General features: G+C 40.4%; 1 long non-coding RNA gene across 1 annotated transcript; it reads left to right on the top strand.

The window, feature by feature from the left end:
- The first annotated feature begins 56 nt into the window (after window positions 1–56).
- On the top strand, window positions 57–25921 carry LOC309612504. The gene is made up of 2 exons (XR_014235225.1): window positions 57–1232; window positions 13797–25921. It is a non-coding gene; the product is annotated as an uncharacterized lncRNA (long non-coding RNA).

Below are 25921 nucleotides of genomic sequence, written 5' to 3'. Positions count from 1 at the left end.
GGAGCGGGAGAGACCAAAGGCCGGGCGCGCCAGACGTAGGGGGAGTCACGTGTTGTTATAACTTGGAAGATGGAAAAACCTGTTTCTCCCAGGACATATGATCCCCACGAGATATGTGCAATACTAGGTGACTTGATATATCATTCCAGAGAGCGTATCTTTCCGTTCTCTTTCCTTCACGTCAGCATGTTCAGTCCCTCCACCCCTGCACTTTTCAGTTGGTAGAGTCGGAAGAGGTCGACTCCTCCCAGGTTCGCGCAGGGGCTTGCGGGGGGCCAACTAGCGAGAACACCCGGGAACCCTCGAGAAGAGCCGACTGTGAAGATCCCGGAGTGTGGGACATTTCTCTGCAGAGTGCGGGAGTGGTGGCCGACGTTACGCGGTTCCCGCTCCAAGCCCAAGATGCCGCGCCTACTGAGAGGAACGTTCTATAGTCAGAAGTGTGGGACCTGAAAAACGTTAAGGACCTTTGCACTGTTCTAGTGGCCTCCAAGGTTAAATATGTGATTTGTGTGCTTGGGGCCAGGGGACAGTGTAAAGGTATACGGAGGTCCAACTTTTAAGTCCATGAGCAGTGCCTTGCTTTATGAAATGGATGGATTCTAACGAAGGTCGTATAGTTTTAAAGCTGGCGGTGAACGCATTATATTACCCAACTCCCACCCCACCCCTTCCTTCAGTAAATGCACCAGCAAGATAACAGTATAATTAAGAGTCCTGAAAAAAAAAAAAAGTCCTAAGCCAAATCTGGGGATAAAATAGGAGGCCCCCAGCCTTACGACTTGGAAGGGTACCCTGTGCATGTAAATCAACTTAAAGATTTTTTGCATATTATATATGTATATTTGGGTTACAAGTTCCCAAGTTACCCAAAGGTTTCGACTCATAAACATAACTCTTTTAAAACAGTACTGTGATATCTTGCCATCTCAGTTTGTAAAAACACTAATTGATAGTCAAGTTATGTATTTTCAAACAGAATTCAGAGCAGCTTTCTCAGCAAAGTTTTGCCCGTTCAGTATCTGTTGGGGCAATCGGAGTTATGTGGGAAGCTGAGAACAGGCTTCAAGTATAGACAACTCTCCAACGCCCTCACCACCTAGCTGTATTCTAAGCATTCCCAGGTGAAAGCTCAGAAGTTTTTTCCGGAAGCCCGACGAGGAGCTCCTTGAAAGCAGGAACTGTGAGACCTCTTCCTGTAGCGGAAGCACCTACCCAGTGCCAAGCACACGGTAGGTTGCATTAAATAATTACTGAATAAATGTGTTTGGAGGTTATCCAGCTCATTTCTCCTTTGAGAGATGAGAAAAATGAGATTCAAAAAAAGGTTAAATGATTTACTCTGGGTTATACTACTAGGCACTAGGATATAATTTATTTATTCACTCATTCAACACTGATTTATTGAACACATATTCAGTGCCAGACACTATTTGAGATGCGGATACAGCAAAGAACAAAACAGACCAAGTCTGGATTTTGATTCGATTGGCTCCAAAGTTTAGTTTGGGAAAACAGATAAGAACTGTGATGTAAAATAAATAAGGGGAAAGGAACTGAGGGTGGTATGCTTAACCCACTCGGAGAACAATGAGGACGGTGTGGATGAGAAGAAAGAGCAAAAGGGGTGGCGGGGACCGTGGGCGTTGGGATCTGAGAGGTAGTTCGGGGCCTCATCATGCAGAGCGTTGTAGTAAGGACTTTGATTTTTATTCAGAATGAGATGGGAAACCATTGGAAAGTTTAGTATGTTGTGATATGAATCCATTTGCATTTTTAAAGGATCACACTGGCTGCTGTTTGAAAAGGTGATTTTAAGGGAATAAGGATAAATAAATGTAGGGAGACCAGTGAGGAGGCTGGTCTCCTTGCAATAATCCAGAGTACAGATGGTAGTGGCTTGGACAAGGGGGGTGGCAGGTGAGAGAATGAAAAAGGGTCAGATCCTCACTCCATTTAAATAGTAGAACCAAGAGGATTTACTGATGGATTGGCTATGGGATGTAAGTCAAAAATGACTCCAAAATTTTTGACCTGAGCAATTAGAAAGACAGAGATGGCACTGATTAAGAAGGGAAAGACAGGGAAAAGCCGATTTAAAAGGTGAAATCAAAAGTAGTCTGGAATATTAAACTTGAAGTGCCTGTTAGACATCCAAATGTCAAGTTTGAGTAGGGGGTTGGCTGTATGACATACAAGTCTGGAGTTCAGAGCTAGAGATACACTTGGGAGTTTACAGTCTGTATCCATTATTTGAAGCCATAGAAATGGATGAGAAATGGACGAAAGCACCTAGGAGGAAAATATGGATAGACAAAAGATGAGGTCGAAGTACTGAGATTTATGACACTTCAGTATTTAGAGGTTGCGAAGATGAAAATCCAGCACAAGAAACTGAGAAGAATAGTCAGAGAGGTAGGGGGAGAACCAAGAGAGAGTAGTAAGTTCACAAATAACAGAGAAATCTTTCAACCATGGGAATTATCAACCATGTAAAATGCTGCTGTTAGTTCTGGTAAAATGAGCACTCAACATTGACCATAGGATTTCTCAACTCAGAGGTCTCTGGTGATGCTTAGAAGAGCCATTTTGGTGACATGTTGAGCTAAATGATTGAGTGAAGCAAGTTTAAGAGTACATGAAGGAAGGGGAAGTGGAGATTTAAATTTAAATAAATTTTAAAATTCAGTTCCTTAGTAATTAACCATATTCAACCACATATAGCTAGTAGCTACCATATTGGACAGCACAGAGAACATTTTCATCATCATAGAAAATTCTACTGGACAGTGCTGCAGTAAGGGGTGAAAAATTGATAATGCAGCATAAGATGGAGAAAGAGTACATTGAATATTGCAAGACGGGATGGGATCCAGTACAAAAGTGAAGGGATTGACTTTAGGTAAGAATCCAGACAGTCCAACCAATGTCACAGAAGGAAAGACAAGGCATGTGGTTGCAGAACCAATGAGGCTGGTAGAGGTAGTAGTGAGAATGAATGCATATTCTTTTCTACTTGCTTCTAGCTCTGAAACCCTTAATCCCCAACCAAGATTCTCTCTGTTCTTGTACCAGGCTTCCTCTTGAAGTATGAGGCAATACTGATGAAATTTGTCTAGGCATTCATTTATTCAATCATGAATGTATTCACTATTAAACCCCTAAGTTCTGCCAGGCAGCAAGTTAAGTGTAGAAAAAAATATGATGGGCAAAAGCAGGCATGGTCCTTACTGTTATGGAAGTTACATTCTAAGGGACAAGGCAGATATTAATCAAATAATCACACTAAATGAATTAAACACTGAAACAAGGGTTCTGAAGGAAAGAGACATGTTTCCTTGAGCGAGTATGCCTCACCTGGGAATCAAAAAAGTTTCCAGGGAAGGGATCTTTAAGTTGAGGTCTGAAGGATGAATAGCTGTTAACACACGCAAGGTATGTGCTGTGTGTGTGTAAGAGAGAAAGAGTGGTTTTGCCTGTTTTTCTGTTCAGACTTAACCAAGTTGTTCTCAGATTTCTTTAGTCTCCAAAGATGTGACAAAGTGGAAGAGAAGCCCAGGTTGAGCATCCTTGGTTTCTCCCTCAGTTATTCTGAACTATGAAATGCGTTCAGCTGTTGGTTAGAAAATTAGGGGTCCCCATCCCAGTAAATAGAATAGCCTCTGAACAGAATCTTAACAGTTTAGAAGCCAGACTTTGCAGAAGTACTTAACTGCTTTTTTTTTTAATATGTAAAACTGGTGATATCTACCCTTTCTTCCCAGGATTATTTGGGAATATTAGTGATGTACTTACAGGTGCATACGAAACTGTGAAAAATAATGTTACTACCATCAATATTGTTGTTGCTTTTCATAATCAAGTCTAAACCTCATGAATTTGGGTTCTTCTCCAGTCTCCCCTTGGGGTCCAGTTTTTGACACCAACATCTTTACTGCCTAATAATCTATAGCCAGTGTCCCAAATTCCTAACTCAGTTTTCTAGTTGCTAAATGCTTAGTGTAAGCAAAACACGGGGCAAGTTACATCTCAGGGCAAAGAAATTATTCATACTACATTTGATGAGCTTAATTTATAGGAGAGGATAAAACACATATTGTATATAGATAACCATTACGTTAGGCAGTGTGATGAGTTGAATGAAGAAGAGACAAGCCAAATGATAGCCAGGCAGGAGAACAGAAGAAGGTTTCATAGTGGGAATGATATTTCAGCCCTCGTAGGCTGGGGAAGATGTTAAGTAGTAGACATCATGGCGAGAGGACATCTAGTCAGAGGGAACAGTAAAAGTAAAGATACAGAGCTCTCCTTTCTGTATATACATCCCTTCTTAAACCGCAGAAAGTGTTTTTGGACACAGAAGTCTGCCCAGAGCCTATCGAGTAAAGGAGAGGATCTCTAAACCAGTGGTGTTCACGCTTCCGTGGCTATGACCAATGGTAAGAAAATACGTTTTACAAGTGACATAAATACACACATACCAAAAAATTTTATAAAACAATAATGAGCCTTGCTACATGTGATGCCATTAGATATTTACTTATCTATTTTCTATTTCATTTTTTAAAATGCTGATTGATCCTAATTCAAACAAACCAGCTATAAGAAGACATTTTTTAGACGAGTATAATGCACAATACAAGAATTATTGCTTTTTTAGTGTAATAATGGGCTCTGTTGCTATGTAAGAAAATACTTGTATATTTTTAGAGATACATGCTGGCATATATAGAAGTAAATTAACATGCTGTGTGGAATTTTCTTGAAGAAACCTCCCCAAGGAATAAAAGTTAGAACAAAAGGACATAAGAAGCAAGTGTGAATATCTTGCTATTTTTTAAATCTGGGTGGTGGGTGTATAGGAGTTCATTTTACTATTCTCTCTACTTTGTATATGGTTTTAAGTGTTCATAAAGAAAAAGATCTTAAATGCTGGTTGTATTTTGATTTCACTATTCATTAATCCAGCATGACTTGGAGTTTGAAAAACACTGCACTCAATCATGTCAATAGAAATGCAGGGTAAACAGAAACAGGCAGATAAATGTTTCAGACTGTACCTCTTCGAACTGGAGACATGCTCATGGGAACAACATGGTTGATTGACTTCTCCAGCAAACAGCTGCTCAAACATCAAAACTTGCTGTTGTTGCTAAGTCATTTTAAATAAAACATGAAATATCTGAGATTGTAGCTAATACAATCTAAGACAAAGATTTTCATTTAAGATCAAAGTTTAAAAAAAAAAAAAAGATTTAACTTCAAAATTCTTAGCTGAAAGTATGGTACTCAACGCCCTGAATGGGAAATTTACAAGGCAGTGGACATTAATCTCACTTAGGTCAAATTAACCTTTTCTTGGCCTCATATAATTTATGAGGAATCGCAAAGAATCAAAAACTAGAGCTGATCATTCATAATTGTTTGTTGGCCTTTTTGGAGTCTCCTCCAATTTTCACACAAATACATCCAAACTAGTGTGAGCAAAGAACCAAGCGATTGCCTTGAGTTTAAAAGCCTGGTTTGCTTAAAAGCCTTAACATATTTTAAGCAGCAGATTTAATGTTTAGTTATCATTGTATTTTTTCTTAAGGCAACTTGTCTGATGAATCAAGGGCTTCTTTCATCTGTGACTACATTTTTCATATCCAAATTTAGACATGTATGTAATTCCCAATTATTCAAAAAATATTCTGCTCAGACCTTTATTTGCACACAGCCCGGAGATTCTCATTATAAGTGGAGGTCCAATTTGTCATTGTTACACCCTTCAGCAACACTTCCATCAAACAATAATTCTTTCTTAAGTGCACAAACCAGGAAGACAGATGCAGGGTCATTTACTATAAGAAAGTAACCAGCACTGGCAACAAGGGGTTATTGCTGATATTTTCCCAGTGTTACCATGTGTGAAGGCTGAAAGTTTATGTGTTTCCCACAGGGCGGATAGTGTCTGGATAAATCAATATAGAATAGTAGTCAAACGTAATTGGCATTTCAATGTACTATACAACTGAATCCCTTCAAGACAGAAAACAGTTATCATCCTTGTAATAGCTGAACATAAACTTTAGGAAGTCTTTATTAACAGTCATTGTTAATTCCTAAAATGTGACATGGGTCTCTTAAATTTCCTGTTTAACTGAAGTTTTTGTTGTTGTTGTTGTTTTTAAGGAACTAGAAAATATATTTAATTTTCTAAGAGCAATAGGTAATATGAAATTTTGTTTTAGCTTATGTCTCTCTAAGGGTTGGAAAGTAATTTCTTTTACAAGTTGGATACTTTTATGCAACTTACCTTCTGATAATTTCAGTTTAAGCTGGAGAGGGAAACTAATGGAGTTTACTTGTGCTTAGTAAAGAATATATGGATTTTTCATTGCATTAAGTTGCAAAGACATTGGTATGGCTATTGTTCTTGGCTGCCCATTTTGCTTTCCAGGCCTGACTAGGAGGAATGCAAATCACCTGCAAATGTGGCACAGCAAGCAGGATGTAGAACCAATGTGTGTCTTGGGGTTGTCTCCCACTGGAAAGTGAGTGGTGTGTTTTCGCTGAGTGTGGGACAGTTGAATTACATTAGATTAAAGCACTTTTTTGAATTATATATGGCAAGAAAGATACGTGTTTATCGCTGCATGTTAGAAGGAGACTGTCAGCATTTTTTTGTCGTTGTTCCACAATGTTTCCCCTACATTCATACTTCTAATTTCCAATATTACACCCCACTAGTGGTCAAGGGATCAGCACATGAGCCAGGCCTAGCCTATGAGAGAATCCCATCCTTTTGGCTAGAGTAATAGGGACCCAAAATAAGGCAAATGGCATAATTCATTGAATTTTTAACGGCAGCTGGTAGGAAAGACACCTTATCCTAGAGTTATCAGCCATGAAAACGTGAATCAGCAATTGCTGGTGGCCATTCTCCCTGCCCCACCAAGACACCTGTATGTAGTAGGAGAGAATGAGAACAACACAGAGAAGCAGAGCCAAGGTCTGGAGAGAAGCCTGATGACTTTATTGGTGTTTCCGTATCCAATTGTGCTTGAAGCCAGATTTACCCCTGGATTTACCAGGTACATGAGCCAATAAATCACCTTTGTACTTAAGCTGGTTTGAGAGAGCTTTTGCTGTTGCACTAGAAAAAGGCCCAGCTTAATACATACTGACTTTGGGTAGTACCATTATTCTCCATAGTTTTAGGTTTAATTCTTTAACAGCATGCTTCCTCTAAACATCAGTAAGTTGATTTTTAAATTATTTTTACTGTTTTAATTCATTCTCTGTGTTCTCATTTCTTTATCATTTTGTTGATTATAACTTCATTACATTAAAAAAAAATAACACACTGAAAATGTTGAAAGATTAAAATATAACTAAGCTATACTCCAAAGTTTCAACAAAAGGGAACAAGTCAAGAATAAATGAATGTTTTAAAAAATCGGATATACTCCAAGTTGAAACTAACACACCAAAAATATTCCACAGCAAAATTGTGCAAGAGGTTGAGGAGAAACACCCTAGAACAAAGGTGAAATGGTCTGCTGACCAAGTGGCTTGGAAATAAGACACTCAAAAAAGTCTCCACACTATACACTATACTCTACCACCATCTCCCCAAATATAATTAGCTGCACTAGGGAGCTTAGTTTCTTTAACTTCTACAGACCCCATATTTTACATAACTCCCCAGGTGATTCTGATGCACACCAAATTATAAATTCATTGCGTGAATTACATACGTTAACTCATTTAACGTTCCTAACGGTTCTATAAGGTGGGATCTGTTAGTAACTACATTTTATAAATGAGAAAACTGAGGCACAGAAAGGCTAATTTGCTCCAGATCACACAGCTAATAAGTGACTGAGCCAGGTTTGAAACCAGGCAGGTGGGTTCCAAAGCCAGTGTGTATCTAACCACTATCCTACACTGTTTTAAAATAATAACCACAATGCAAAGGCACAGCAATGATGGTGACAATTGCAGGCAGGCCTGTAGAAGAATATGTCTGGGTTCATTGAGGGTCTTTTGCTACTCTGCCTCCCAGGAACTCTTCCACCCCAACCAACACTGATTTCTCTCATTTCTGAACTTATATTCAACTTAAAATCAGTATCACACAATTTGGCCTTTAATTATGCCCCTTTCATTCTGTTAGTTTGGCCTTCTCAACTGGATGAGAAATTGAGAACTCAGGTCCAGTCTTACTTCTCCCCTTGCTTGTAGCACCTGGTGCAGGGCATCGGAAAGTTATTTGTCGACCAGATTTGTAAGTGCTAAATTGACTTTAGAAACCTGTGACGTGTGAATTTTAGATTCATTTAGGACTGAATTCATGAGATTGACGTTACATTTAATCAGTTCCTACCCATTTGCAGTTTTAGATGTTTAACCAGAGATTTCCTTCCTTCAGTCACACCAGATATTCTTTTGTTGATCCGCACTGCTCAAAGCCCCGATTTATTTTGCTGATCAAATTGGTGTGAGAACGTTCCCTTCCTGCAGCTGAGAGCAGTTCTTGAAAGATTTTCCTTTTGAGAAAGTTTCCAGCAAGCTCTTTCTTCTTTGACTTTTTTTTTCTTTTTTCCTTTAACATCTTTATTGGAGTATAATTGCTTTACAATGGTGTGTTAGTTTCTACTTTATAACAAAGTGAATCAGCTGTACATATACATATATCCCCATATCTCCTCCCTCTTGCGTCTCCTTCCTACCTTCCCTATCCCACCCCTCTAGGTGGTCACAAAGCACTGAGCTGATCTCCCTGTGCTATGCGGCTGCTTCCCACTAGCTATCTATTTTACATTTGGTAGTGTATATATGTCAATGTTATTCTCTCTCTTCGTCCCAGCTTACCCTTCCCCCTCCCCGTGTCCTCAAGTCCATTGTCTACATCTGCATCTTTATTCCTGTCCTGCCCCTAGGTACTTCAGAACTTTTTTTTTTTTTTTTTAGATTCCATATATATGTGTTAGCATACGGTTATTTGTTTTTCTCTTTCTGAGAAATTTTCAGTGCTTGTGATTGGTCTGTTCGTATTTTCTATTTCTTTCTGGTTCAGTCTCGGAAGGTTGTGCTTTTCTAAGAATTTGTCCATTTCTTCCAGGTTGTCCATTTTATTGGCATAGAGTTGCTTGTAGTAATCTCTCATGATCCTTTGTATTTCTGCAGTGTCAGTTGTTACTTCTCCTTTTTCATTTCTAATTCTGTTGATTTCAGTCTTCTCCCTTTTTTTCTTGATGAGTCTGGCTAATGGTTTATCAATTTTGTTTATCTTCTCAAAGAACCAGCTTTTAGTTTTATTGATCTTTGCTATTGTTTCCTTCATTTCTTTTTCATTTATTTCTGATTTGATCTTTATGATTTCTTTCCTTCTGCTAACTTTGGGGGGTTTTTGTTCTTCTTTCTCTAATTGCTTTAGTTGTAAGGTTAGGTTGTTTATTTGAGAGTTTCTTGTTTCTTGAGGTAGGATTGTATTGCTATCAACTTCCCTCTTAGAACTGCTTTTGCTGCATCCCATAGGTTTTGGGTTGTCGTGTTTTCATTGTCATTTATTTGCCTCTAGGTTTTTTGTTTTTTGTTTTAAACTTTGGGTTTATTTATTTATTTATTTATTTATTTATGGCTGTGTTGGGTCTTCGTTTCTGTGCGAGGGCTTTCTCTAGTTGTGGCAAGTAGAGGCCACTCTTCATCACAGTGCGCGGGCCTCTCACTATTGCGGCCTCTCTTGTTGCGGAGCACAGGCTCCAGACGCACAGGCTCAGTAATTGTGGCTCACGGGCCTAGTTGCTCCGCGGTATGTGGGATCTTCCCAGACCAGGGCTCGAACCCGTGTCCCCTGCATTGGCAGGCAGATTCTCAACCACTGCACCACCAGGGAAGCCCTCTAGGTATTTTTTGATTTCCTCTTTGATTTCTTCAGTGATCTCTTGGCTATTTAGTAGCGTATTGTTTAGCCTCCATATGTGTTTGTATTTTTTACAGTTTTTTTCCTGTAATTTATATCTAGTCTCATAGCGTTGTGGTCAGAAAAGATACTTGATATGATTTCAGTTTTCTTAAATTTACCAAGGCTTGATTTGTGACCCAAGATATGATCTATCCTGGAGAATGTTCCATGTGCACTTGAGAAGAAAGTGTATTCTGTTGTTTTTGGATGGAATGTCCTATAAATATCAATTAAGTCCATCTTGTTTAATGGGTCATTTAAAGCTTGTGTTTCCTTATTTATTTTCATTTTGGATGATCTGTCCATTGGTGAAAGTGGGGTGTTAATGTCCCCTACTATGATTGTGTTACTGTCGATTTCCCCTTTTATGGCTGTTAGCATTTGCCTTATGTATTGAGGTGCTCCTATGTTGGGTGCAAAAATATTTACAATTGTTATATCTTCTTCTTGGATTGATACCTTGATCATTATGTAGTGTCCTTCTTTGTCTCTTGTAATAGTCTTTGTTTAAAGTCTATTTTGTCTGATATGGGGATCGCTACTCCAGCTTTCTTTTGATTTCCATTTGCATGGAATATCTTTTTCCATCCCCTCACTTTCAGTCTGTATGTGTCCCTAGGTCTGAAGTGGGTCTCTTGTAGACAGCATATGTATGGGTCTTGTTTTTGTATCCATTCAGCCAGTCTATGTCTTTTGGTGGGAGCATTTAATCCATTTACAGTTAAGGTAATTATTGATATGTTCCTATTACCATTTTCTTAATTATTTTAGGTTTGTTTTTGTAAGCCTTTTCCTCCTCTTGAGTTTCCTGCCTAGGGAAGTTCCTTTAGCATTTGTTGTAAAGCTGGTTTGGTGGTGCTGAATTCTCTTAACTTTTGCTTATCTGTAAAGGTTTTAATTTCTCCATCGAATCTGAATGAGATCCTTGCTGGGTAGAGTAATCTTGCTTGTAGGTCTTTCCCTTTCATCATTTGAAATATGTCCTGCCACTCCCTTCTGGCTTGCAGAGTTTCTGCTGAGAAATCAGCTGTTAACCTTATGGGGATTCCCTTGTATGTTATTTGTTGCTTTTCCCTTGCTGCTTTTAATATTTTTCTTTGTATTTAACTTTTGATAGTTGGATTAATATGTGTCTCAGTGTGTTTCTCTTTGGGTTTATCCTGTATGGTACTCTCTGTGCTTCCTGGACTTGACTATTTCCTTTCCCATGTTAGGGAAGTTTTCGACTATAATCTCTTTAAATATTTTCTCGGACCCTTTGTTTTTCTCTTCTTCTTCTGGGACCCCTATAATTCAAATGTTGGTGCATTTAATGTTGTCCCAGAGGTCTCTGAGACTGTCCTCAATTCTTTTCATTCTTTTTTTTTTTATTCTGCTCCTTGGCAGTTATTTCCATCATTTAATCTTCCAGCTCACTTATCCGTTTTTCTGCCTCAGTTATTCTGCTATTCATTCCTTCTAGAGTATTTTTAATTTCAGTAATTGTGTTGTTCATCACTGTTTGTTTGCCCTTTAGTTCTTCTAGATCCTTGTTAAATGTTTCTTGTATTTTCTCCATTCTGTTTCCTAGATTTTGGATCATCTTTACTATCATTACTCTGAATTCTTTTGCAGGTAGTTTGCCTATTTCATCTTCATTTATTTGGTCTTGTAGGTTTTTACCTTGCTCCTTCATCTGTAACATATTTTTTTGTCATCTCTTTTTTTTTTTTTTCTCTCTCTTTTTGATGGGTGGTACTATATTCCTGTCTTACTGGTTGTTTGGCCTGAGCCGTCCAGCACTGGAGTTTGCAGGCAGTTGGATAGAGCCAGGTCTTGGTGCTGAGATAAGGACCTCTGGGAGGCCTCACTCTGATTAATATTCCCTGGGGTCTGAGGTTCTCTGTTAGTCCAGTGGTTTGGACTCGGAGCTCCCACCACAGGAGCTCGGGCCTGACCTCTGGCTTGGGAACCAAGATCTTGCAAGCCTCGTGGCATGGTTAAAAAAAAAAAGAAAGAAAGAAAGAAAGAAAGAAAAAAAAAGGGATCAGTTCAATATCAAAGAATAAAAAACAAAATAAAATTAGAAAGATAAAAAATATATTAGGAAAAATAAAACTGTAATTGAAACAACTACAAGGTAAAATAAAACCACAACAGAAAAAAGGAAGGGGTGGGGGGAAACAAGCCAAAAGGAGAGAACAATAACAAAGTATAAAGAATAAAATAAAATTAGAAAAATAAAAGATTTATTAGGAAAAATAAAAGTTTAAAAGAATCAATAATAATGAATCAACAAGGTAAAACAGAACCCCAATCTAAAAGAGGAAAAAAAAAGCCTTGGCTATGGGGGCAGAGTTTAGGCAGGGGGGCGGGGGGGGTGTGTGTGTGGAACTTAGGCAGGGGTGGGGTTTAGGGTGGGGCAGGACCTAGGAGGGTACTGGGACACGTTCAAGGTCGGGCAGGGCCTCTGCTTAGGACCTGTGCAGGTGGGGAGAGGCAGCACGTGGAAGGGAGTGCCTCTGGAGTGTGGGGTTCTGGAGTTTGGAGGTAGGGCCCAGGGTGAGGGTGTGTGGGTGGGGTTTAGACCCAGTGCATTGGAGGGGGTCTCAGAGGGGGTCTCCGAGTGTAGAGGTGGGGCCTTGGGTGGGGGTGTAGGGGCGGGGCTCAGTCTGAGCGGCAGGAGGGAGGCTCTGAGAGCAGAGGATTAGGCCCGAGCCTAACAGGCTCCCTGGTGCCTAAGTGGACAGGGAAAGCACTGGCCGCGTTCCCTTCCATTCCTTCGTGCCCCTCCCCCACCGTCTCCCCCACGGTGTCCCCCGTCACCGCTGGACCCCTAACCGCGGGTGGGTCCCGCTGGCTGTAGGAACTCCCCTCCCCCAGCCACCCCTCAGGGGTGCCGGTCCTGGAGGTCCGGCCTTTGCTTTTGCCCCCCCTTCCCTCCCTCCCACTCCCTCAGGACCCGCATGGCTGGAGGGGGCCTCGGGGGGCAGAGGATGAGGCCCGGGATCTCAGCAGGTTCCTGGGGGCCCAAGTGGGCAGGGGAAACCTGGCCACGCTCCCTTTTGATTCTCTGCCCTCCCAGTGGTCCCCCAATTTACCCCTTCCGACATGGGATCCCTTCCCCTCCCCCAGCTGCCCCTCAGGGGAGCCAGTCCAGTCCCGCCTTCACTTCTCCTCCCCCTTCACTCCCCCCACGCCCCACGTCCTACCTGGTCGCTGGGGGTTCCTCCCATCGCCTGAGGTGTCCGTGGTCCCCCACCGGTGCCTGGTAGGTGCCCTAGTTGTGAGGAGACGTGAATTCTGCGTCCTCCTAGTACGCCATCTGACTCCGCCCTCCTCTTTGACTTTTGTTTGCTTCCTAGAAATGCCCATGCTGGGGCAAAATTACTTTATCCAGATGCCAGTGATTGAAAAGACATTCTAATTATCTGTTGATGGTAAATCATAAAACTTTTTTGGAAACCCTTTTGTCTAGCCTGTAAACCTTCAGAGGAAAAAGTGTTTTACCTGGTATCACTAAAATAAGCTAGGTGTTTGGAAATGCTGTAGGCTTGATTGCGTTGAATTACAAATTGAATCATTACTGACTTCTGAGAGGTTTTCAGGGATTGTTTTATTCAGCTTTGCTGACTACGCTGCCCATAGCAACTCTGGCAGTGATTCCCCTACTGGCACGAAGGGGCTGCCCCGCTGCAGAAATTCATGACGGCTGCATTTGCCTGCAGAGTTTGGAAAGATCTAAGGTCTTTGGAGACTAGAAATGTGTTTTTCCCTTGTCTTAACTGGCAGTATGAGCCTCTGGCATTTCAAAGTGCAAGTCATTAGTGTCCACCGGGGTGATGTTAATCTGTCTGTGTTTCAGTCCCAGGACATTTTCCAGTTGCTTCTGCCACAACGATCTCTGCCATCTCAGTGCCTCTGATGCCCCTTGTGAATTCAGGAAGCTCTACAGTGCCAGCTGGACTTCACGAAAGCCAGTTGCTACCCGATCCTCTTTCTCTTCCATCTTTCTGCCATCTTCAAAGAAATCTCAAAGCTCATTTAAAAGGTATAGCTTCTGCCTCGCATTTTCAAACTTGAACTGAGAGAAACCTGTTCTTGTTTGGGTTTTTTTTTTTTTAATTCTCAATAGGAAGGAGACTTTCCTTTATTTTGAATTTAGGGCTTGAGTCATACTTAAGCTGACTTTGATCACATTCAGGAGAAATAGAAGACTAGCAGACGGAGAGGAGGGAGACATGAGAATTGCCAGAAAGCAAACAAAAACAAGGCCTTTGAATGGTTGGAAGGGACTCAGGAAAGCCAGAGGGCCCAGGTGATGCTCGAAATGGGTGTGTGGAGTTGAAATTGTCAGGACATCCTGTCCTCCTCCATCTTCCCAGAAAGACTAAGCTGAACCCCTGCTGTCTGAGCTATGATTTGGGGGAGGACCCAAAAGGGGGAGGGTGTGCTCCTTTCATCAGATTGTTCCAGACTTCCCAGTGGGTTAATATGACATGGAGCCAAACCACACCAAAGAGCTAGTTGACGGTTGTTAAGAACCTTGGCCTTTTATTTAATCATCAGGAAAACCAAGGCTGTAGGTGCTGATAAAATGCCAGATTAATTATTCAGAAACAAGTGTCTGGGAATGGACCAAGTGTTGTCTCATTAGCATGCAGTGTCCATGCTGGAGTCTGGTTAGAAAAGCCACAGAGGCTGCAGGAGGGGTCGATGGCAGGGAACCAGGAGAAAAACAAAATTACCTTTCCCTATGTTGTGTGGTGAAATATCATACTGTAGAATGCCCCCATCCCCGATATAGGGTACTCTCCAGTAATGTGCTTTGGCCTAGGCCTGGTTCTAGAATATGCGAGGCAATTATTCTACCAGCCTCCTGAATCTCTGCTCATAAACTTGGCTTTTTTTCCTCTTACAATTCACTGTGTCTAAGGCCAACCCTCCCACTTTTCTTCAGATCTCACCTCCTCTGGCCTACTCAAGGACTTCACTTCTGAAATTTTCTCTTCTTTTTCCTGCACCATTAATTTCCCCTCTCTACTAAATCATTCTCATCAGCATGCATTCTAATATGTTTTCCATCTTAAAAAAAAACTCTCAAGACTCTACTTCTCCTTCCAGCTATTCTCTCTTTTTTCCCCTTACAATAAAATCCCTAAAAAGAGTTGCCTATACTGTTATTTTTTTCTTTCCCTCCATCAGTTTCCATTCACTCTGGAACTTATTCACATCAGGCTTTTGTCCCCACTATTCCAGTTACCAATGTGTTTGTGTAGCTAAATCCAGGGATGAATATTCCTCCTAAGTCTCTTTTACTGGATTTCCTCCTTTTCCAGCCTCTAAATGTTGCAGTGCCCTGGGCCTCAGATTCCTTCTGTCTCTACCTTGGAAATCTCCTCTTCTCGTGGCTCCATATACCATCTTTAGGATGATGACATCCAAATTCCTATCTCACTTCTACTCTGAGGTCCAGTCTCCAATTCCTACTTGGATGTTTAATAGGTATTGCAAACCTCCCATGCCCAAAGCAGAACTCTTCATTCCCTGCCCTCTCTGACCCAAACTGCTTCTCCCACAGTCTTTCCTGTTTCATGGCTATTCCATTCTCCTAATTCCTCAGTGCAAAACCCTAAAAATCATATTTTTCCTCCCCTCTCTCTCATACGATGCGCCCAGTCTATCAGCAAGTTCTGTCAACTCTACCATCAAGTCATACTGCACTTCAGTACACTTCTTGCCATTTGCATCATCATCTCCCACCATTATCAGCTCTCACCTGGACTCTTAAGTAGCCTCTAACCACTCAACCACAGTCTGTTTTCTACATAGTAACCAAAGAAATATTTTTAAAACATAATCGAAAAATTTTATTCCCCTAATCAAAACTCTTTATGGCTTTCCCATCACACTGAGAACAAAATTCCAAAGTCCTTACTGTGGTTGCACGAGCTCCTACCTGATGTGGCCCCTGCTCACTTCTGCAGCCTCACCGACTTGTTGGTGCCTCTTTCCACTCACACTAGCCTGCCTGTGGTGTCTCCAACATGTGAAGTTTGTCTCTCAGGTGTCATAGTCCCAGGTTTCATCTATAGTAACAGTATACGATTTATGGAGCTCCTACTGCAGGCAAGCCAATACATAAGGCATTTTTACCTATATAATTTTTAATTCTAACCATGACTCCTCAACATAGATATTATTATTATCTCCTCTTTACAAATGAAGAAACTGAGACTCAGAGAGGTTAGGTAATTTGCCCAAAGTAGCAGAGCCAGACAGTGGTAGAACTGGGATTCACATCCAGGTGTGTCTGGTTTTAAAGTCTAAACTCTTCCCACTGCACTCTGTTACTTCTTTGTGATCAGGATATACCAGTGCAGACTTAATGCCCTCAGTAAAATGTTACTTTTTTGGTGGGGGTGTGGTGTGTGTGTGTGTGCATGTGTGCGTGCACTCATCTCCTGGTGCTCATTATAAAGTTGACTTAACGCTTTTAAAAGAGGTTACTGAGGAAATTGATCTTGTTTGTAAACTCCTTAGATTTCCAGAAGTGTGTGTGTGTGTGTGTGTGTGTGTGTGTGTGTGTGTGTGTGTCGGGAATATAGCATCTTCCCACCTGAGTGATAGAGCCTGTAGGGCTGGGGAACAAGCCCCAGGGTATCAGCTGCAGTGAAGGCTCTCTTTTGTCTCCAAATGCTAATAGTTCTGGATTCAAAATCTTTTCTCTCCTTGACTGGACCCAGAGATAAAACAAAAAACTTAACAGCATATAATTTGGCATTTTACTGGTACGGTAGGCTCACAAAAATTTTGTTCTTCCTGACAAGGCTCAGATAATTCTATCAAAATAAATCTCTGAAGGAAAAAAGCTTTCTTTTAAAGTCTATGAGAAGCCTTTTCAAGAACAAAAATAACACTTAAAACCGATATTCTATGTATCTTCTTTTTCTTCTCTTTTTCAGAGAAATTCTGCCCTTTCTGATAATAGAAAATTAAAATGTCAGGGGGAAAATGTCAAAATTTGGCAACTGTAGAGAGTACAAATTTCCTCCAACACTGTACTTTGAATTTTAAAGAGTTTTGGGCACAGGTTGTGCAGGAGTCAGATTTTCACAGCTACATGTATCCTTCACCAGTGCCCACGTCCATGAGTTTTGTACTTGGTCATCAGACCTTGGCTGAGAACATGACTGTGTTAGGGTTCTCCAAAGAAAGAACCAATAGGATATATAGAGATATATATAAAAGGAGGTAATATTATAGGAATTGGCTCACAGGATTATGGAAGGCAAGAATTCCCCAAATCTGCCATCCACAAGCTGGAGAACTGGGAAAACTAGTGGTGTAATTCAGTCTTACTCTGAAGGCTTGAGAACCAGGAGTGCTGATGTCCAAGGACAGGAGAAGATGGATGTCCCAGCTCAGGTAGAGAGCAAATTTGCCCTTCCTCCACTTTTTTGTTCTATTCAGGCCCTCAGTGGATTGGATCATTCCCGCCTACATTGATGAGGTCAATTTCTTTACTGAGTCTACCCATTCAAGTGCTAATCTCATCCAGAAATACTCACAGACACACCCAGAAATTATGTCTAACCAACTCTCTGGGCATCCCTTTAGCCCAGTCAAGTTGACACATAAAATTAACCATCACTATAACCATTTCAAGAGCCAAGTAGTTTAACGTCTACTCTAATGGTCTCTCTTAAGTTTGCTCTCTCAGGCCTTGTGGACACTTCTCTGCCCAAAATGTGCTTGATGAGAGATGGCCAGTTCCTTGCAGGTAGATTTCACAGAAAAGCTGAGTAGTCAAACTGAATTTTCTGTGCATTTCAGTAAAGTCACATTTACCATATGTTCAACATTGTGCTAGGTAGTATGAAGGCTACAGTGGAGAGGAAGAAGAGAGCAAAAACTCATTTACCGAGGGCCTACTGTGTGCCAAATAATTTATAATGCATATATAATTTCATGATACATAGGTTAAACATTTTTCTTCATGATTAGAGAAGAAAGGAGTCTTTAAAAGGTTAAGTACCTCAGCTCAAGCTAGGGAATGGAGGAGTTAGAACTGAAATTAAGAATTGTCTGAGGGGCTTCCCTGGTGGCGCAGTGGTTGAGAATCTGCCTGCCAATGCAGGGGACACGGGTTCGAGCCCTGGTCTGGGAAGATCCCACATGCCGCGGAGCAACTAGGCCCGTGAGCCACAATTACTGAGCCTGCGCGTCTGGAGCCTGTGCTCCGCAACAAGAGAGGCCGCGATAGTGAGAGGCCCGCGCACCGCGATGAAGAGTGGCCCCCACTTGCCGCAACTGGAGAAAGCCGTCACACAGAAACGAAGACCCAACACAGCCATAAATAAATAAATAAATAAATAAATAAATTTTTAAAAAATAAAAAAAAGAATTGTCTGATACTAAAAAAAAAAAAAAAAAGAATTGTCTGATACTAAAACATATGCACTTTCCACTGCACTGTGTTGGCACAGGCATGGAACTAAAGTTGAGGTTCCCTTCCAAATGTGCTATGATCCTAGATGCAATGCCAGATTTTCCAAATAACAAATTCTGAAAGAATTTGGTGAAGAGGAAGAACAAAGTAATTGGATTATCAAAGAAGGTTACACGGAGGAGGCAGGGTAGGAGCTGAACATTGAAATCTGGGTAGAGTTTTTATGAGAAGGAGGGAAAGTCATAGAGGGGAATTACAGTCTGGGAACCAGAATGAGTCAAGAAATAGTGGGGATTGATAGTGGCATGTGAGGGGTGAAAAGGCAGTTGCTCTCTGCTGCTGAGAGTGTGTGCTGAAAGCAGGAGATAGGGATATGCAGGTATTATGATCAGATTGGAGAGTACTTTCAAAGCCAGGTAGAGTTATAAGTAGAGAGATATGGGGAAGAGTGGATAGCCCATATGCCTTCCAGAGGGAGATATTTTATCATCAACGGAAACATGGTAGAACTCTCAGTGTATGTGAATCCTCTACCTACGTTGGAAAACGTAAACCATAATTTCGTTATGCAATATAGTAAAAAATAAAGTTACTCTTCAGATAGAAGATAAAATACATACAACTATGACCATTTTGACATAGTGCACACAAGGACCTTCAATTCAGCATCAACAGTGTCTCAGAAATAAGAGAAACAACCATGTCTTCTTAGCGGAACAGTGGTTGTCAGCACCATGGACAGCGATACTGTGGCGGCGCGCTGCATCTCCAGGCAGAGGAATTTAGACTTGGTGAGGTAGATCTGTCACTACCAAACAAGTGGAACGGAAACTTGCAGGAATTTCAAAGATGAATCTTTCTACCAAGCTTCCCTTTCTTTGGACTCCCACCAGGGGGAGGAGAGCCCCACATGTGCTCTCTTTAGAGACTTGATGTACAGATGTGTACCAATGTACAGAAAACTCAAAGCTTTCAGAAAATTAAAACTAATTGTTTTTACAAAGATTAAGGACCCTGGAAGAAGAAAATGAGTAGTGGCACTTTTACCCTTCTGAACTCAACTTTCCCTTATTACCAAGACATGGAACTCTGTTGTCTATAATAGCATCCTAAGACCAGCCAATCCTCCCTAGTCTGAGGCCCCCAGCTTGCCTCCTGCTGAGGCCCAGGATAGAAAAGGACAAGAAAGCTGCAGAAGCTGGGTGGTCTAATTCTAAGAGTATAATCTGAGGGTTTTTTTTTTTTTTCTGGTTTCTTAATTCTCATCTGCAAACTTCTCAATCAGGCTTAGCTTGAGGTTTGACATCTGAGGGCTGGAGCCAGGGTAGTATTCTTTGATTAACAGAGGAAAAAAAAGGAAGGAAAGATAAGTGTAAAAGGATTTAGAACCTATTAAAAGCATCTGAAGCACATCTATTTTTTTTTAAAGGGACAATTCTGTCACTAAGGGCCATTATCAGGTTTGTTCTTGCTTAGAGATGTTAACATGACTCTAATGGGACTTCTTCCTGATAACAAATCTTCAATGCATAAAGCATTCTTATTGTTGTAAGTCTTCAGCATGCCATTCATGGGGTCTTTTTCCAGTCTTTCACTCCAGGCTGACCTCGTACTAATGACTGTCACGCACTGGAAAGTTCTACTTCTCTTGTCTAGTGCTTTGCCCAATTCAGACCTTAAGGGCCTCCACACCATAGTTCTTACTGTTCGCTCTGCCTGCCATGCCCTAAACACTCCTCACCTTTGTCTGTTCCTGAAGATTTTGCCTATTGTTTAAGCCCTGAATATTCAGAGGCTTTTCCTAATCTCCCAACTAAATAAGGAGCCTTAAGGCCCCATGATATCTACAATGCATAGCTTTGCATATTGGTACTTTGTGCCTTTGGATTATCTCTCTTCCACTAGATTGTAAATTCCTTGAGAGCAATAATTGTGATTTATGTTATATGTACCACAAGCAATCCGTAAGTATTTGTTGAGTTTAATTATTTGGAAAAATGCTATCTGGCTACATTTGTGTACCAGTCCTTCAATTAGACCTTCAAAATAGACTATGAAGGCTGAGAATCTCTTAGAAGTGAAGGAAAAACAGACAGGACTTAAGTGGATTGCCACCAGTCACCTCCTCCCCTTGCCTCTCTTGAATTCCTTTGTAGCAAAGAGAATGCAGTGTTGGCTTCCTCATTTAATCATTACTGTGGTTTTTGAGGCTCTTAAAAATTAACTTTAATGCTTTTTTAAAATGCCACTTGACAACAGTGTACAGGTATTTTACATAACTACTGTATACCAGAGGTGTCTTCAAAGAACATAGTGATCAAAATCCAGATCAAAATTATATCCCGTCAGTGTTTCCATTATAAGCTCCTCTCCAGAAAGGTTTGTTACCCATTTGTTTAATTTGTATGAGGCTTCACCCTGACATGCAAGTTTCTCAGTCCCACTATAATGTAGGGAATCATTTCTGCCTCAAAACATGCATTTTAATCAGTACAGCAGTTCTGTATGTGGAATACTGGGTTTCTCTGCTGGGGAAGCAGACTCAATTACCCACACTGGACATTCATATCAGCACTGGATATTCATATCATATCTGGGGCAACTCTGATGGTCAAGGCTGCGGCCCTGCTCAGGGTCCCCTGTGAGCCATCCTGTGGATTGGGTGTCAACCCTGAACACAAGTGATCCAAGGGCTCTTGGGAACATGAGTCGCTTGTGAGTGTTTATCACCCTGAATCCTCATGTTAAAATGCTAAAGACAAGGGAGAACTCAAGGCATTGCTCATCCAGGATGCCTGGCCTCCTGTTATCTGCTGACCTGGACTAGCAATGGATCTTCAGGAAAACTGGAGGCTCTCTGATCCCCTCCCCCAGGAATCAGTCTTGTTTTCTTTCCTCTGGGTTTGCCTCAGCCTTGGAGACCCAAGTTTGTTGCGCCTTCACTCCTCCTAATTCTGAGAACTTTGTACCTGTCAGGGTCAGGGGTTAACGGGGGAAGTGCTTGCTCCTCACAGTTCTATTCTGGGTGGAGGACATTCCTGCTCTTCTCTTTTTCCTCAAGTCCTATTCCTCTTGATAGTCTATTTGTTTTTAGACATCTCTAGTGGATTTTTACCTTCCTTATCTTTGCACTGAATTTTCCTGGGGCACTTCTGTGATATTAAAGCGTAGAGAGAGGCAGGGACTGGAAGAATAGAGGGAAGGTAAAATTGAAGTTGGTTCTTTTGATTCTCACAAGTCTGTTGTGGGAATTCCTCCTAGAAAACTTTCTATTTAGAAATTTCCTGCTTTGGGAATTCTACCAAAAGACTCGCTCTGGAGCTCCGGCCAATTACTTATTTGATCTGTTTCCTTAGGTGTCTGGGGTGGGGATTCATTATTTAATGCACTCAGCAAACACTTACTGAGAAAGCAGGAGAAATACAGGCCCTTTCCTTAGGCTGCTCACAAGCTAGCTGAAGTAGTAAACAGTTAAACGAGCATGGACAATATGAAAAAAGGAAATATAGGTCCAGAGGGAAAGATACAGGAGCTCTGGACTGCAGAAGGTTTAAAGGTGGTTTCCCAGAAGTATCACTTTAGCTAAGGCCTGAGCATGAGTAAAGGTTACCTGGCAGGAGAAAGAGAAAGTGCATTCCAGGCTGAGGTCCCAAGGCAGAGAGAGCCTGGTCTGCAGTGATGCACCTCATATGTTGGATACTCAGAGCAGATTCTTGTTAAATACTCCCTCGCTATTCAACACAATTATTCAGTAATAATCATAGATGAAACAAAGGAATAATGAAAGTCATCACAAGAAAAAAATTTTTTGTGACTGTGTATGGGAACAGATATTAACTAGAGTTATTGTGATTGCTTAGCAATATATATGACTATGGAATCATTATGTTGTACTCATGAAACTAATGTTAATTAGTTTATAATTAACATTAGTTATAATGTTAATTATACCTCAATAAACACACGTACACACACAAGAATAATGGCCAGTGAAAAATGCAGATAGTGAAAATCTTTTGCTGAATATCATGTGTATAATCGTGCCTGTAAAACTTTAAATAAAACAAAAAGATATTATTATACAAAAAAGAAAAAGGTAATAAAATGATACTTTAAATTTAATAAGTATTTTTTTTTTTTGAAAAAGGTGAAAAAACTTATACCTACTTATTGGTCTGTAGCTGAACAAATACTAACATTATAGTTTCTGGTTTTGAAATATAGCTTCTGCATCTTTGTCATTGACTATATCAAAACTGCTTTTCTTTGCACATTCCCATTCAGTAGTCAGTATAGCCAGATTTGTCAACGTGTCTTCACTCATAGTTGATCAAAAACATTTTTATTTAATTGTAATTTTGATAAGTTTCTTTCACATGAGGCAACAAATATGCAAATAATTAGGAAAAGTTTGGTAGAGATTCATAAAAATTCCATTTCACAATAAATTCCAGAGACTGCAATATTCTTTTCTTTTTGAATTTTATTTTATTTTTATACAGCAGGTTCTTACTAGTTATCTATTTTATACATATTAATGTATATATGAGACTGCAATATTCTCCTTGTCTTTATTTCCTCAGGACTGACTCTAGAGACTTTTAGATATTTCCGTTTGGAGCTTGTATTTGTGTTTAAAATTGTGTTTCTTTACAATCACTGTTTTGTATACTGTTATTGTTATTTTTAATCTACTGTCAAGTGATGTTTGTGCTTTGTGGACTTGGATGATCTCTCCTTCCACTAGAATATGCAGTGGAATACACATCCACAGGAATATGTAGTATCATAGGGGCTGGAGACGTAAGAGCAAGAACCATCCCAAACCGTTACAAACTTACCCTTGAGATAAATGCACATAGCTGAATTCATATGCATGGGACACAACTGTATAACTGAGTGTTCCAAATTAACTTTCACAAAGAATACAGTGTTTATTAAAAGTAATAAAAATGGCCTAATTTGAAGGTAGCGTATGTTTTATTAAAAATCAACAGATACTACAGCAATTGTTTAGATGTTAGAACTACCAAAGAGGCTTTTGTATTTTATCAATGCCCTTCAGCCAAACACGACCAGGGACACACCTGTACTGTAGTTGAACAAATAGGGTTTATTGTTGCAGTGAGGGAGCGCACACCCTGGGGAACCATGGGATGTCTCAGTAAGAGGGTGCTGGAAAGAACCTATTTGGTTTGGATTTGAGCTGTGGTTGGGTAATTTGGCGGAAGGTCTAAGGAAGCAGGTCTAAGAAATACGAATTCCCAGACCTCTCAAGAAATGTCAAGATCCAATCTCTGATGGCATGGCCCTGTCTATTTAGATCCAGAGCAGAGTCTGCTCCAGTGTTTGCCAAACTTCCTGGATAATAAGAATCACCTGGGGGTTCTTATTAAAATATATAAATTCCTGCACACACCCCTGCCACATTAATCAGAGTCTCCTGGGTAGGAGCCTGGGAACTTACATTTTAATATGTGCCTTAGGGGATTCTTGCCACCAGGGAATTCTGGGAAATATTGATCTCTTCCTTTTCCTTAAAAGGGAAGCTTTATATTAGATAATTTAATAAAGCTTAAGGGTACCTGGCTAGTGTTTGGAGGAAAGAATACAGCTGATACATCAAGATAAAATTTGGATGAGTCTACGATTTAAACATAAAAATGTAAGTCCATGGTGGTGCAGTAGTTAAGAATCTGCCTGCCAAAAAAAAAAAAAAAAAGAAGAATCTGCCTGCCAATGCAGGGGACACGGGTTTGAGCTCTGGTCCAGGAAGATCCCACATGCCGCGGAGCAACAAAGCCTGTGCGCCACAGCTACTGAGCCTGCGCTCTAGAGTCTGCGAGCCATAACTACTGAGCCAGTTTGCCACAACTACTGAAGCCCACGCACCTAGAGCCCGTGCTCCGCAACAAGAGAAGCCACCGCAATGAGAAGCCCGCACACTGCAATGAAGAGTAGCCCCCACTCGCCGCAACTAGAGAAAACTTGCGTGCAGCAACAAAGACCCAACGCGGCCAAAAATTAATTAGTTAATTAATTTTTAAAAAGAGCGTTAAGTCCATAAAATTGATAGGGAAAGTATAGGTGAATTTTTAAAATATAATCTTCAATAGAGATTTTGAACTTTCTAAATTTCAAAATACAAAACCATAAGATATTAAGGAAAAGACTGACATGTATGCTTGAATGTGACAAATTTCAAAATATGTATATCAAAAAATGACCACAAGGTTAAGACAAACTTGGAAAATATTTGCAACCCAATGGCAGACCCAGGTTGTGTTAAGTTGATAAGAAAAAGATAAACAATTCTGTTAGAATGGTGAAAGGATAGCATCAAAAGATAGTTCACAGGAAAAGAAATAAAAATGTGAAATCTCACTCTGAATTAAAGAAGTTAACTAGGGTTTGGGGTTTTGTTTTATTTTTTCCTTTTTGTTCTTTGCCCACCAGAAAGTTGTATCACTCAATTAAACATTTAGGCATCTTTACTAATAGTATATTTTTAAAGACCAAGATGACAACAATGTTTTAAGATTTTTCTTGTTTTAACATTTATTGTTGCCATTTTAAATCATAGCACTTTAATGCCTTGATTGCTCTGTACGTCTGCGTTAGATTGTATTCAAAATTATATTTTGAGGAATATTGCATACCTGCAATTGGATACTCTGGGTAGGTGAGGTAGCCACCTTAGGTTTCCCTAAGTTTCTTGAAGAATGGTGGTTCTCAAAGTGTGGTCCCCAGACTAGCAGCATCAGCATCACCCAGGAATTTGTGAGATATGCAAATTTTCAGGCTCCTTCTCAGACCTACTGGAGCAGAAATTCTGCAGGTGGAGTGTACCAATCTATGTTTTAACAAGCTTCCAGGTGACTCTGATGCTAGCTTAAGTTTGGGAACCATTGCCTATGAGAATCCTGATCCTATCTGCAACTTGGCCAATCTTTTCATCATGTGGATCTGTATTTAAATGGAAACTTAGAATACTTAAACGTATTTGGGAATATAACCTTGAACTCACTACCACTTATTGCTACTTTTTAAAGGTATTGCCAAATTGTCTTCCAAAGTAGTTGTGCTAATTTGCTTAGTGTATTGATGAATAATTGTTGCCCATGTCCTTAGTCATTACTGATCCAAAGTTCAGCTTCGGTGTATAATTACAGAGAACTGTCTAAAGCATTTCATTCAAGATGTGATTCTCTGAATTTACCCTTGAATCTAAGTCAGGATGGTGGCTTCCAGAAGTTGTTCTGCTGAACCTCAGAGGTTCTCGGGCAGGTGGGGATGGATAGGAGATGGAAGGACAAGGGCGCTGCTTTCCCTTTCAATCAGAACTGTTCCAACTGAATTGGTTTTAAGTGTTAGTACTCCGCATGAGATTTCCTTTTTAACAAAGAAGTCTGCTGTTAAAATGTTTGAAATTATGGGCTTGGTTGTCAAAGACCAGAGTACCTGGACTACATTGTTTTGGCCCTCCATATGTTTACTTTAAAAAAAATTAAATTCATCAATATTGAGAGGCATTATTT

Source organism: Balaenoptera borealis, assembly GCF_965194805.1.
Source record: "Balaenoptera borealis genome assembly, chromosome: 15".
Taxonomy (NCBI): domain Eukaryota; kingdom Metazoa; phylum Chordata; class Mammalia; order Artiodactyla; family Balaenopteridae; genus Balaenoptera; species Balaenoptera borealis.
Note: the sequence above shows the minus strand (reverse complement) of the source record. Positions and strands in the feature narration are given on the sequence as shown.